The sequence below is a fragment of the Cebus imitator genome, unplaced genomic scaffold (genome assembly GCF_001604975.1).
Source record: "Cebus imitator isolate Cc_AM_T3 unplaced genomic scaffold, Cebus_imitator-1.0 Scaffold181, whole genome shotgun sequence".
Lineage (NCBI taxonomy): Eukaryota > Metazoa > Chordata > Mammalia > Primates > Cebidae > Cebus > Cebus imitator.
Genome location: NW_016107496.1, coordinates 150,230 through 162,369, shown reverse-complemented (window position 1 = coordinate 162,369; position 12,140 = coordinate 150,230). Strand labels below are relative to the sequence as shown.

The following is a 12,140-nucleotide window of genomic DNA, read 5'->3' as shown; positions in this document are numbered from 1 at the left end:
CTGAGTAGCTGGGACTACAGGCATGTGCCACCATGCGCCACCATGCCTGGCTAATTTTTTGTATTTTAGTAGAGACGGGTTTTCACTGTGTTGGCCAGGCTGGTCTTGATTTCCTGACCTTGTGATCTGCCCGCCTTAGCCTCTCAAAGTGCTGGGATTACAGGCATGAGCCACCATGCCTGGCCCTTCCCTTAGGTTTTCAAATGGCTGGCGCTTATCATCCATGGCTAGCTCAAGAGCCACCTCCTCAGTGGAGCCTTCCCTGGCCACCTAATCTAAATGTGTTCCCTGTTCACTCTCAGTCACTTCAGTGTGTCTTCTCCATATCATACTAGTATCTGGCATGTCTGTGTGATTTTGGGTAGTTAATCTCCCCCACTAGAGAGCACAGTTAATGAAAGGAAGATCAGTTCCACTTTAGGTCACACCCCAGCTTCTAAAATAGTGCCTGGCACCTAGTAGATGCTCAATAAATAATGCAAAAGGAAGAAGGGATGGATACAGACACCAGCTAATAATCTACTCCAGCAATTTTTGCCCGTTTCACAGCCTTGCCTGCCCTTCCCTCCCAGGAACCAGAATATTAGGACAATTTCTCTTTTCTCAAAGGGCTGTCCCAGGAGCCCCCCACCCCCACCCCAGCATGCCCTGGGCCTGGACTGTCCTCCACATACCTGTAGGAAAGTCTGTTCCAGTTTCAAGAAGTTGGGGAGACTGGCCTTAGCAGCTACCAGCCGGGTGCTGATGTGAAAATGACGCTCTTCCGCACCCAAGGCAAACATGCTCTGAACCTCATCCTTGGAGTAGTATAGCTGGGTCGGGGGAAAAAAAAAAAACCATGATAGATCTCCTCATCAGGGCTCTGATGGAACATTTAAGCAGATGCTGGCTCTAAGCCGTGAGCTCTGCCTCCCACAGCCCCAGGCCCAAGAGACCCACAGCTTCCTGGGCTGGAGGAACTTTGATGAAGCAACGGTTTGGAGCCTCAGTTTAGGCCATCAAATGTGGCCATGGCAACTATCTTCTCAGGCCCTCCCTGCTGTAACACAGACTTGAAAATATCTACCAGCCTGGTGCCAACAGGCAAGAACTCTAGTTGCAGTACTGTTGCAGACCGCAGGGGGCAGTCTAGCAGAAAGGACAATGATTGGGCTTGTGTCTGCATCAAACACACAGAGCTCTAAGTGTGGATCCACCACAGAGAGGTGAGTGATCTCCAGCTAGTTCCTTAACCACCCGAGCCTCAGCCTTTTAATCCAAAACACAGGGATAAGGACACCTATTCTGTTATGGGTTGCTGTCAAAATTGTATGAAATAATGTGCTAACTTCCAGGTTGGCTGAAAGCAGAATCTCTGGGGGAAACTTACTAAAAATATAGATTCTGGGCTCCCACCTAAAACCTACAAAAACAGTCTCTGAGAAGAGGTTCAAAAGCTGGTACTTTTTTTTCTTTTTCAAGACAGAGTCTCGCTCTGTTGCTCAGGCTGGCGTGCAGTGGCACAATCTCAGCTCAAAACAACCTCCGCCTCCCGGGTTCAAGTGATTATCCTGCCTCAGCCTCCAGAGTAGCAAAGATTACAGACATGTGCCACCATGCCCAGCTAGTTTTTCTATTTGTAGGAGACGGTGTTTTGCCATGTTGGCCAGGTTGGTCTTGAACTGCTGACCTCAGGTGCTCCACCCACCTCAGCCTCCCAAAGTGCTGGGATTATAGGCTCAAGCCACCACACCTGGCTAAGAGCTGGTACTTTTAATGAGCTCACCAGAGATGCGTCGTTACGTTAGCAATACCCCTGTCAAAAATGTTCAACCTGAATCTTATCTTCAGCAAACAATCTGACAAATCCACATTAGGAGAATATTTTGCAAAATAACCTCCTGGACACTTCAAAATTGTCAATACAGGAATTTTTTTTTTCTTTTTTGAGACAGGGACAGGGTCTGCTCTGTCATCCAGGCTGGAGTGTGCAGTGGTGTGAACACAGCTCACTGCCGCCTCAACGTCCTGGGCTCAAGCAATTCTCCCATACCTCAGCCTCCTGGGTGGCTGAGACTACAGGTACACACAGCCATGCCTGGCTAATTTTTTAATTTTGTAGAGACTGGGTTTCCCTAAGTTGCTCAGGCTGGTCTTGAACTCCCGAAGTCAAACAATTCCTGGCCTCCCAAAGTGTTAGGATTACAAGTGTGAGCCACTGTATCTGGTTGGGATTTTTTTTAAAGGTGGTTAATAATAAAATGTTTAGGGGAAATTATATTGATATCTGCAACTTATTTTGAAATGTCTCCAAAAATAAGATGGATGGAGAGCTATGTGATTACGTGAAATAAAATGTGAACAGGAAAATCTAGGTACATGGGTGTTCACTGTAAAATTACTTCCATTTTTTAGTGTCTAAAAAATTGTATAATAAAATCTAGGGGGGTCTGAGTGCAGTGGCTCATGCCTGTAATCCCAGCACTGTGGGAGGCCAAGGTGGGTGGATCACTTGAGGTCAGGAGTTTGAGTGAGCTGAGACTGCATCACTGCACTCCAACCTGGTGACAGAGAGAAACTGTCTCAAAAAAAGTAAAAAAAATTAAAAAATAAGTAAAACATTGGGTAAGGAAAGGTAGAGTATGGAAGGAGAATGCTCTAGATCAGGAGTTGGCTTTTGGTCAAATGTGGCCCACAACCTGATTTTGTAAATAAAGTTTTATTGTAATGCAGCCATGCCTATTCACTTACATATGGTCTATAGCTGCTTTTGTGTTAACAATGATAATTCTGAGTAGCTATACCAGTGATCATAAGGCCTGCAACCCCCACATTTTACTTTACAGTAAAAGTCTATAGACCTCTGTTCTGGCAACTACGCAGGCTGTGTGATCTTGGCCTGTATCCTGGATTTAAAACAAGTTTTTTGAAAGAGCTGGGAAATTTTATATGGGCTGTACATTAAATGAAGGTCTTACTTCAATGTTCAGTTTCCTGAATGTAGTAATTATTGTGTTAAATCAGAAAATATCCTTGTTACAGGAAAGAGTTGAAGTATCTCAGAGTAAAAAGATGACGTCTTCAGAAACATCTCTATATTAATTCTTAATGATACAGAAAAAATGTGTGTATGATACAAATTTATGTAACATAGATAAGAAATATGGAAAGGCATTAACAATTGGTCAGTGTTCACTGTCCCACAGTAACTTTTATATAGGTTCAAATGACTCAAAATAAAACTCGGGGAAAAAAATGAAGAAGCTCCCTGAATGGAGCCAGGTGTGATGGTACCACCTGTAGTCCCAGCTACTCCGGAGGCTGAGGCGGGAGGATCATTTGCACCCAGGAGCTTGAGGCTGCAGTGGGCTATGATCACGTCACTACACTCCAGCCTGGGTGACAGAGCCAGACCCTGTCCCCCCAAAAATTTTCAAAATAAAAACTAAGGCCGGGCATGGTGGCTCATGCTTGTAATCCCAACACTCTGGGAGGCCGAGGGGCCGAGGTGGGTGGATCATTTGAGGTCAGGAGTTTGCAACCAGCTGGATAAGATAGTGAAACCCCATCTCTACCAAAAAAAAAATAAATAAAAAAAATAAATAAAATAAAAAAAAATCAGCCAGGTGTGGTGGTGCATGCCTGTAATCCCAGCTACTCAGGAGGCTGTGGCAGGAGAATCAACTGAACCCAGGAGGTGGAGGTTGCTGTGAGCTGAGCTCATGCCACTGCACTCCAGCCTGAGCAACAAAGTGGGACTCGTTCTCAAAGAATAAATACGTAAATAATAAAGAAGTTCCCTGAATGTTGTGCAGTTGTAGCAAAGTTTGGGGAACTCCAAAATCATGTGTAAATGCGGCAGAGGACCCCAGCACATAGCACGTGCTCTGTAAAGGAAGTCGGCCTGGGCCAGGGTTAGGAGGATGCCTAGCAAAACATGGTGGCTGGCTGGAAAATGAAGTGACCAGTTGGCAGATGTGACCATTCATGCATGCATTCACCCATTCATGCCCTGTTTTTACTGAGCACCTACTATGCACTGGGCCCTGTGCCAGGCACTAGGCATGCCCTCCAGGCACACTGGATTTGGACAAGGACAACGACAGGTCAGAGGGACAGAGGAACCTGGCCTAAGTCTAATGGGCCCTCCTGTCCACTCCCAGGACCCCCTAGTCCTGTGTGCAGAGCAGAGACGGGGTGACACTGGCTCAGCTCAAAGGACTGCATCATCTGCTCCAGCCTCTACAAGTGCACCAGTGTGGGTGAGGCAACGCCAGGCACCAGGCACTGGGTGAGGAGACCTCCCCAGTCTCCTGAAGGGCTCGTGGGCCTGGCTGGGGGACGGCCCAGGAATGTAAACCTGGGTATGTTTGGGAAAGCTGGAGCCAGGAGTTTCCGAGGATGGCCCACAGGGACCTGCTGCAGGCTGGCGGACAGATGCGCATGCGTTAACACGCCCCAGAGGGGCCTGGCCCCCTCCTGCCTTGGGCTGAGCATCTGGAACCAGTTAGGAGCCAGGTGGCTGGGGCACAGTTACCTTAGCTGAGGCTGAGGCCGAACTGGGGCAGCGGCCCAGGAGGTAGGGGAGATGATGCCAGCCTGAGAACCGCTGCCCTTTGCCAGAAGGAAGGAAAGAGAGGGCTTGAAGCTAGCAAGATACCACCTTGTCCAGTGCCCCCAGGGCCAGGTTGGACCAAGTCAACTTCCCCAAGAGAGGGTCAGAGAGCCAGGATCACATCAATGGCCCGATGCAGGGCTATTCACACACCCTGAGGCCCCAGGGCCATACGGTGTCCTGGTTAGGGCTGCACTCTGGAGCCAGGTGACCTGGGTTTGAATCCCAGCTTGGCCCCTGCCTAGCTCTGGCACCTTGGACAAGCTTCTCAGTTGCCCCTCTCTGAGCCTCAGTTTCCCCACTGGTATCAAGGGTTAAGCATGGCTCCGGGCTGCAAGTCTGCCATGAGCCCATCAACGAGCTTTCTTGGGTTGGTCCCATGGGAACCCCAGCAGAGTGTAGACAGGATTGTGACCCCCCGCTGCCTCCCAGGGATCCTTCTCACATAGCTCCCCTCCCCTCACTCCTTCAGGCCAGGGTGGGAATCGTCTCCATGTGTCCTTTTCTTTTTCTTTTTCCTAGAGGCAGGGTCTTTCTCTGTCACCTAGGCTGGAGTTCAGTAGTATGATCTCTGCTTACTGCAGCCTCCACCTCCCAGGCTCAAGTGATCCTCCCACCTCAGCCTCCAGAGCAGCGGGGATGACAACAAGCATCACCACACCTGGCCAATTTTTAAGACTTTTTGTAGAAATGGGGGTCTCACTATGTTGCTGGAGCTCCTGGGTTTAAGCAATCCTCCCTCAACCTCCCTAAGCACTGGGATTACAGCTGTGAGCCACTGTGCCAGGCCTGCGTAACCCCAGGGTGCTGCACCCTCCTGTCAGGTTCCTTTCCACCCCAGGGTCTCAGCCTTGCCACAGCTGACACGTTGGCTCATGGTCACAGTCGTGGGTGTGTCCTGTGCACCGTAAGATGCTTAGCAGCATCTGTGGCCTCTGTACACTGACTCTCATAGCGTCGTCCTCCCCAGTGTAGCAACCAGAAACTCCCAGGCATTGCCAAAAGTCCCTGGGGGTGGGGGGACTCACCTCTAAGTGAGAACCACTGGTCTACCCCTTCAACAAATGGCTTACTCACCCCCTCCCCCACTGCTGAGATCTGAGTGCTGGAGACTGGCTGGTGGCCCCTGACGTAGTGTACCCATAAGAACACCAAGCACCTCACCAGGCCCCCAGCCCCAAGGGCAGTAAGAGTCACTAATAAGTGTTTGGGGCCTGGGATGTACTTAGTTTCTGATACCAAGAACTCATCAGTGCCCTGCCTGGAGAGGTTGAGGGATTTTTATAGCTGTGTGACCTTGGAAAAGTCGCTTGCCCTCTCTGAGCCTCCCTGCCCACATCTATTGATGTGAGCTGAGCAGAGGATCGAGAGGTGCTGTGTCCAGCATTGGTGCACAGTAGGTGCCCAGCCAATGGTTCTTCCCCCTGACTCCTCTCCTCCTGGTGGCTGGGGCGGGGGGGTCTCACCTGACTGCCTGGTTCTGGCCACAGACGTTAAGGACCAAGCTGGCGTGAGAATCGCAGGTCAGCCGCAGTGAGGAGCTCATCTCTTCCGCCGCCCAGGGTCCTTGGAACACAAGCTGAGGAGGGAGCAGACTGCCAGGTGTGCGGGTGTAGACAGCCTGAGGCGGCCAGGTGGGGACCCTCATAGGCCAGGCTCTACAGCCCAGCACATCCCCGTTCCCATGCCCTGCAGGACTGGCTCATCCAACACTCTCATGGGTGCTGAGGATGCAGGGCTGGGGTCAGCCCCTGTTGCAGCTCAGGTTAGCAGTGCCCACTGAGGGATGCCAGAGGACAGCTGCAGCGCAGACATCATCAGGGACCTCACTCCCCAGGGGACTCCCCATCACCTGGCCTCAAGTGCAGGAAAGAGTTTAGATGAAGTCAGGGGCACGGGGTATCCAGTCCACTCAATTGTGGGGTACAGAGCCGAGAGCCTTTGCAGGAGGGAGAGCCTTTGACATCCTGGCCCCGAGCCCTGGGGAGCTGCCCTCTCCTCCCATGGCAGAATGGACTGGGGCAGGGTTGCTGGGTAATCTGAAACAGGAGGCTGTGAAAGCAGCATTGGCGCCTGGCTCTGGAACATGCTCTGTGGCTCTTGGAGAAGGAGGGCCAGCCAGGCAGTGCAAGTTTATGCCAAGTGACAGTGGCCAGGGCATGGCCCCATGTGGGTTCCTCCGCCGAGGCAGGAGGGCCCCGTGAGGAAGGTCCTGGGTGCCAAGTCTGAGGCCCCATTTTGCTGCTTTCTTGCTAGGTGACCTTGGGCAAGTCACCCACACTCTGGCATGTGACCCAGAGACGATGATAATGGTCATTGTCACACCATCAGCATCAGCATCATCTTTTTCTTCTTCATCACAGCAAGTGCTTCTTAAGCATCTACTCAGATGCTTAACTCACTGAGTTAAGATTAACTCACCAAGATTAACTCACTCAGTCCTCACAACCTCCACGTTATAGGTAATATCATCCCCATTTTGCAGATAAGGAGATGAGTGTACAGAGAGGTGAGGAAATTTGCCCAAGGCCATACAGCCGGCAAGCAGCATAGGTGGGATCCGAGCACTGGAGAAAGCCTTGTTAAAGATGGGGCCACACTGCCTCTCTCTGGGGCATTGTGAGGATGAAACTAACAAATGCCCATGAACCCTTTAAAGGGGGCTGGGCACGGGGTGGGCAGTGGATAAGCAGGAGCTTTGATTCTGACCCAAGACCGCAGGGTACCAAGACACAGGCCAGAAGCCAGACACTAATCCAGGGTACCCGTCCATACCAGCTCTGTGATTGGGAGTACAGACTGCTCAGCAGACCTGGTTATAGTGATGACAAATGAAGCCTTTGTAAACTGTGACGTGCTGGGGAAACCCAAGGCCTGGCCCTCCCCATCCGCCCTGCACACAGCGGGTCCTCTGCACCCCAGGAATTGGACAGAGGGGACAGAATTTGGAGGAAGGTCCTGCCCCGTCCACTCCTTACCTGGCGGGAAAAGGCAGGCCCAGCCTCAGAGAGCAGGCACTGTGTGGCTGGCATTGGCCACCAGCTGCAGCGGGCTGTGCAGTGGCCAAGCCACCAGGACTGCCAGGTCCACGCTGACCCCACTGTCCCTGCCATGAAGGGCCACGCTGGCCTGGGTCTGGGTCCCTAGAGGCAAAAAATGGCAGGGACTACTAAAGCAGGTTCACCTCCCCTCCCAGCCCAGGAACACACCGGACTTCAGGAGGGGCCATGCCCTGTGGCCCTCAAACACAACACCAGCAGGAAAGGGAAAGGCTCCCATGGGGGGCTGGGTGGGGTCAATCCCTTTTGATCCTCCTTGACATCATCTGTCATCATTTGCCCCTGAGGATCTAGGCCTGGGTGGCTCCTCCTTTCATTGAAGTTGCTGAAATGACACCTCTTCCTAGAGGGCTCCCCTGACTGCCCATCTGAAGTCCCTCCCAGTCCTTTGCTGCCAGCCATCCTCCATCCCATCTCCCTGGATTGGGGTTCCCAGCACACCCTGAAATGACCTCGCTCCCTTACTTACTAGGCTCCTGCTCCCCTATTGCCGCCCCACAAGAATGACAGCCCCTGGGTCCATATTTCTCTTAGGAGGGCTCCTGACACACAGCAGGGGTTCAGTGAATGCTTTCTGAATGACTGTGGGATGAAGGGCTCTGCGGGGGTTCCTGGGGATTCTCTGAGCAGCCTGCAGAGGAATCAGCATGAGGTCTGCCCTTGAGAAATGGCCACTTCGGCCACTGATACCCACCAGCAGCCACCTGGCCCTGGTTGGAGGGTCCCATCCCTTCCATCACCCCCCACAGAATAGGAGAGTCTGGTTCACGGTTAGGAGTTTCCTCTTTGACTTAAATTCCCTCTGCTACACACAGAACCATTGGGTCCAGGAGCCCCAGAGCGAATGGATGTCGCCTACTCTATGTCAGAGGCCAGGTTCCCATGGGGTGCAGCTCATGGCTCAGGCCCAAGTGACACTCAGCCAGGCTCCAGCACCTCCCATCTGGCCAGCAGGTGGATGAGCCCCACAGCACTGAGCCTTGACTTCCTTATCTATAAGGAGGGCACAGCCCACCTGCCTCAAGGGACAGTGTCCAGAGTAAATGGGGTAACACTGTGGGGCATGCAGGAGGCCTGGGAAACCCTTCCTTCCTTCCTTCCTCATTCAACATGCAACCACCTGTACCTACAGTGTGCAGGGCAAGAGAAGGGAGGGGACACAATTCCCACGCCCGGGAGCGCATGGCTGTCAGGCACCAAGAATGTTAACGACAGGCAGAAAGCGTCCCCGACATGGGGGGGGACAGCAGACTGTGGACAGCAATGGAAGGAGGGAGAGGTCACTCCTTGTGGGGGGTGGCCATAAAGGCATCCTGGGTCAGGAACTAGAATGGTGTGGAGGTGTTCATCCAGAATGACCTCCCATCACTTGGTCACCCTGTCCCCAACAAACTCTGAGGTCAGCTCAGACTGGGGACGATTTCCTTATGTGACCCAATCCTCCATTCACCCCTCAGGAGGCTGAGGGCCAAAAATAAAGTGTTTTTTTTTGTTGTTGTTTGTAAATTTTTTTGAGATGCAGTCTCACTCTGTCACCCAGGCTGAAGTGCAGTGGCATGATATCAGCTCACTGCATCCTCCACTTTCCAGGTTCAAGAAATTCTTATGCCTCAGCCTCCTGAGTAGCTGGGACTACAGGCACGCACCACCATGCCCAGCTAATTTTTTTTTTTTTTTTTTTTGTAGAGACAGGGTTTCACCATGCTGGTCAGGCTGGTGTCAAACTCCTGACCTCAAATGATCCACCCACTTTGGCCTCCCAAAGTGCTAGGATTATAGGCATGAGCCACCACACCCAGCCCCTAAAATAAAAAAAAATTTGAAGCCAACAGATGCCATAGGGGAATAGGGAGACCCAGGGTTCCTGAATGCTCAAGAGCCAGGTCTCTGTAATCTATACAGAGTAAGAGGGTGGCTCTGGGTTTAATCCTTGCTCTGTCATTACCAGCTATGTGGCCTGGGCCAGGTGACTCAACCTCTCTGAGCCTCCATTCCTCATCTGCAGAATGGGAATGGCATTCCTAACCCTACCTCATAGGCTCATTCATGTACATTCAACACTTTCTATGTGCCCTGCGGCAAAGCAGACAAAAATCGTCCCTGCCCTCATGGAGCACACATTCTCATGATTCTTGTGCGGAGAGAATGAGAAACAAAGGTATTTGTATGCTACATGGTGTGTTCAAATGACAGAGCTGGGGAGAGGGTGGGAGGGGATGGGAACGGACGGGGAGGTGGAAAAGAGGCCTCCCTGAGATGACGTTGGAAAAATACCTAAGGGAGGCGAGGGAGCCAGGCAGGTGTGTGGGAGAGAGGCATTCCAGGCAGCAGGATCAGCTCGTGCCAAGGTCATGGGGCAGCAGCAAGCCTGGTATGTTAAAGAATAGCAAGGAATGGAACAGGTGGGGCTGGCGGCTGGGAGACGAGGTCAGATGGGGGAAGGGTGTGGGTTCTGATGGCTCGCAGGCCCCTCTAAGAGCTGTGGTGTTCCCCTGTGTGATTGGGACAGCTGTACTGTACTGAGTTCTTGTGTGTACATAGCTTGCCTGGTGTGTATGCAATAAGTGCCCAGCCAATGCTGGCTCCTCTTATTGCTATCTTTCCCCCATAAGGGGTTAAACTGTGTCCCCCAAAAAGAGATATTGAAGTCCCAACCCCCTTGCCATCTGTCCTATGAATATGACCTTATTTAAAAATAGGGTCTTGGCTGGGTGCGGTGGCTCACACCTGTAAACCCAGCACTTTGGGAGGCCCAGGCAGGCAGATCATGAGGTCAGGAGTTCCAGACCAGCCTGCTCAACATGGTGAAACCCTGTCTCTACTAAAAATACAAAAATTAGCTGGGCACGGTGGTGCACCTGTAATCCCAGCTACTCAGGAGGCTGAGGCAGGAGAATTGCTTGAACATGGGAGGCGGAGGTTGCAGTGAGCCAAGATCATACCAATGTACTCTAGCCTGGGTGGAAGAGTAAGACTCCATCTCAAAAATAAATAAATAAATTTAAAAATAGGGTCTTTACGGATGGAATTAAGTGAAAATAATGTCATATTCAAGCCAGATGGGCCCTCAGTCCACTGTGGATTGTTTTCTTTTTATTTTGAGACAGGGTCTCATTCTGTCATCCAGGCTGGAGCACAGTGTTGCAATCACAGCTCACTACAGCCTTGACCTTCTGGCTTAAGTGATTTTCCTGCCTCAGACTCCTGAGTACCTGGGACTACTTATACATGCCACCACATCCGACTAACATGTCTGTGTTTTAAGCCATCCGGTGTGTGGAACTTGGTTGTGGAAGTCCTAGGAAATGAATCCACCTGCCTTGGGAGTGAGGCCATTGATGGACAAGGCTGTCCCAGTTGTCCCAGAGCCCAGGGCCACATTGGGCTTGATGGGGTGCCGCCTGGGTCCAGGGCTGCTAGGCTGGCCCAGGCATGGAGGAAGCCAGCTCCCCAGTCTCGGGGCTGTGCGCTGGGTGCCTTACCATGTATCTGCAGTTCTGTGCTCAGGGAGGCCTTGCCTGGGAACTCCACCCACAACAAAGCCTCACTGTTGTGCCAGCTCTGGCCGGAGAGCTCCAGGTGCTCGTCATGGTAACAGCAGCTCACAGAGTAACTTAGAGATGTGGGTCCCATCAGGATGTGTCCAGAATGCTCAGAGCCTGAGCTATCATTGTGAATGTCCATGAAGACCTGGAATGACAGGAGACGTTGGACGGTCCTGTGCAGAGAGCCAGCCCAGGGCAAGCTGGCACTGGCTCCCACACACCCTGGGGTTACCAGTGACATCCGTGTCCCTGTAGTGGGAGGAACTCAGATCCTCTTGAAGGAGCAGGTTTGATGACCAACGCAGTTACTTCAACTACTTACATGTGCAACAAAGAATCCACAGGGGAAACACAGAGGAACCAGTCAGGAGGTGGGGTGGGCAGTGGGGTGAGGGCCTGGGGAGGATGGCTGGAGAAAAACTTTGGGAAGAAGAAGACATCCTGGCTGATGTGAAACAGGTTGGCAAGCCACAGCCTAACCTGTTGTTATAACGTTTTATTGGAACACAACCTTGCCTGTTTGTCAGAGGCATTTGAACCAGAGCAGCTCCATCTTGAATAGAGGCTGGGTAAAATGAGGCTGAGACCTACTGGGCTACATTCTCAGACGGTTAGGCATTCTGAGTCACAGGATGAGATAGGAGGTTACACAAGAGATAGGTCATGGCCAGGTGTCGTGGCTCATGCCTGTAATCCCAGTACTTTGTTAGGCTGAGGTGGGCAGATCACTTGAGGTCAGGAGTTCAAGACCAGCCTGGCCAACATGGTGAAACTCTGTCTCTACTGAAAAAACACAAAAATTAGCTGCTCATGGTGGTACATGCCTGTAATCCCAGTTACTGGGGAGGCTGAGGCAGGAGAATCACTTGAACCTGGGAGGCAGAGGTTGTGGTGAGCTGAGATTGTGCCACTACACTCCAGCCTGGGCAACAGAGTGAGACT

At 51.8% G+C, this 12,140-nt stretch overlaps 1 pseudogene; it reads right to left on the bottom strand.

Moving 5' to 3' along the window:
• The window catches only part of LOC108316014, an 82,143-nt pseudogene that overhangs the window by 23,974 nt on the left and 46,029 nt on the right, over positions 1–12,140 (bottom strand).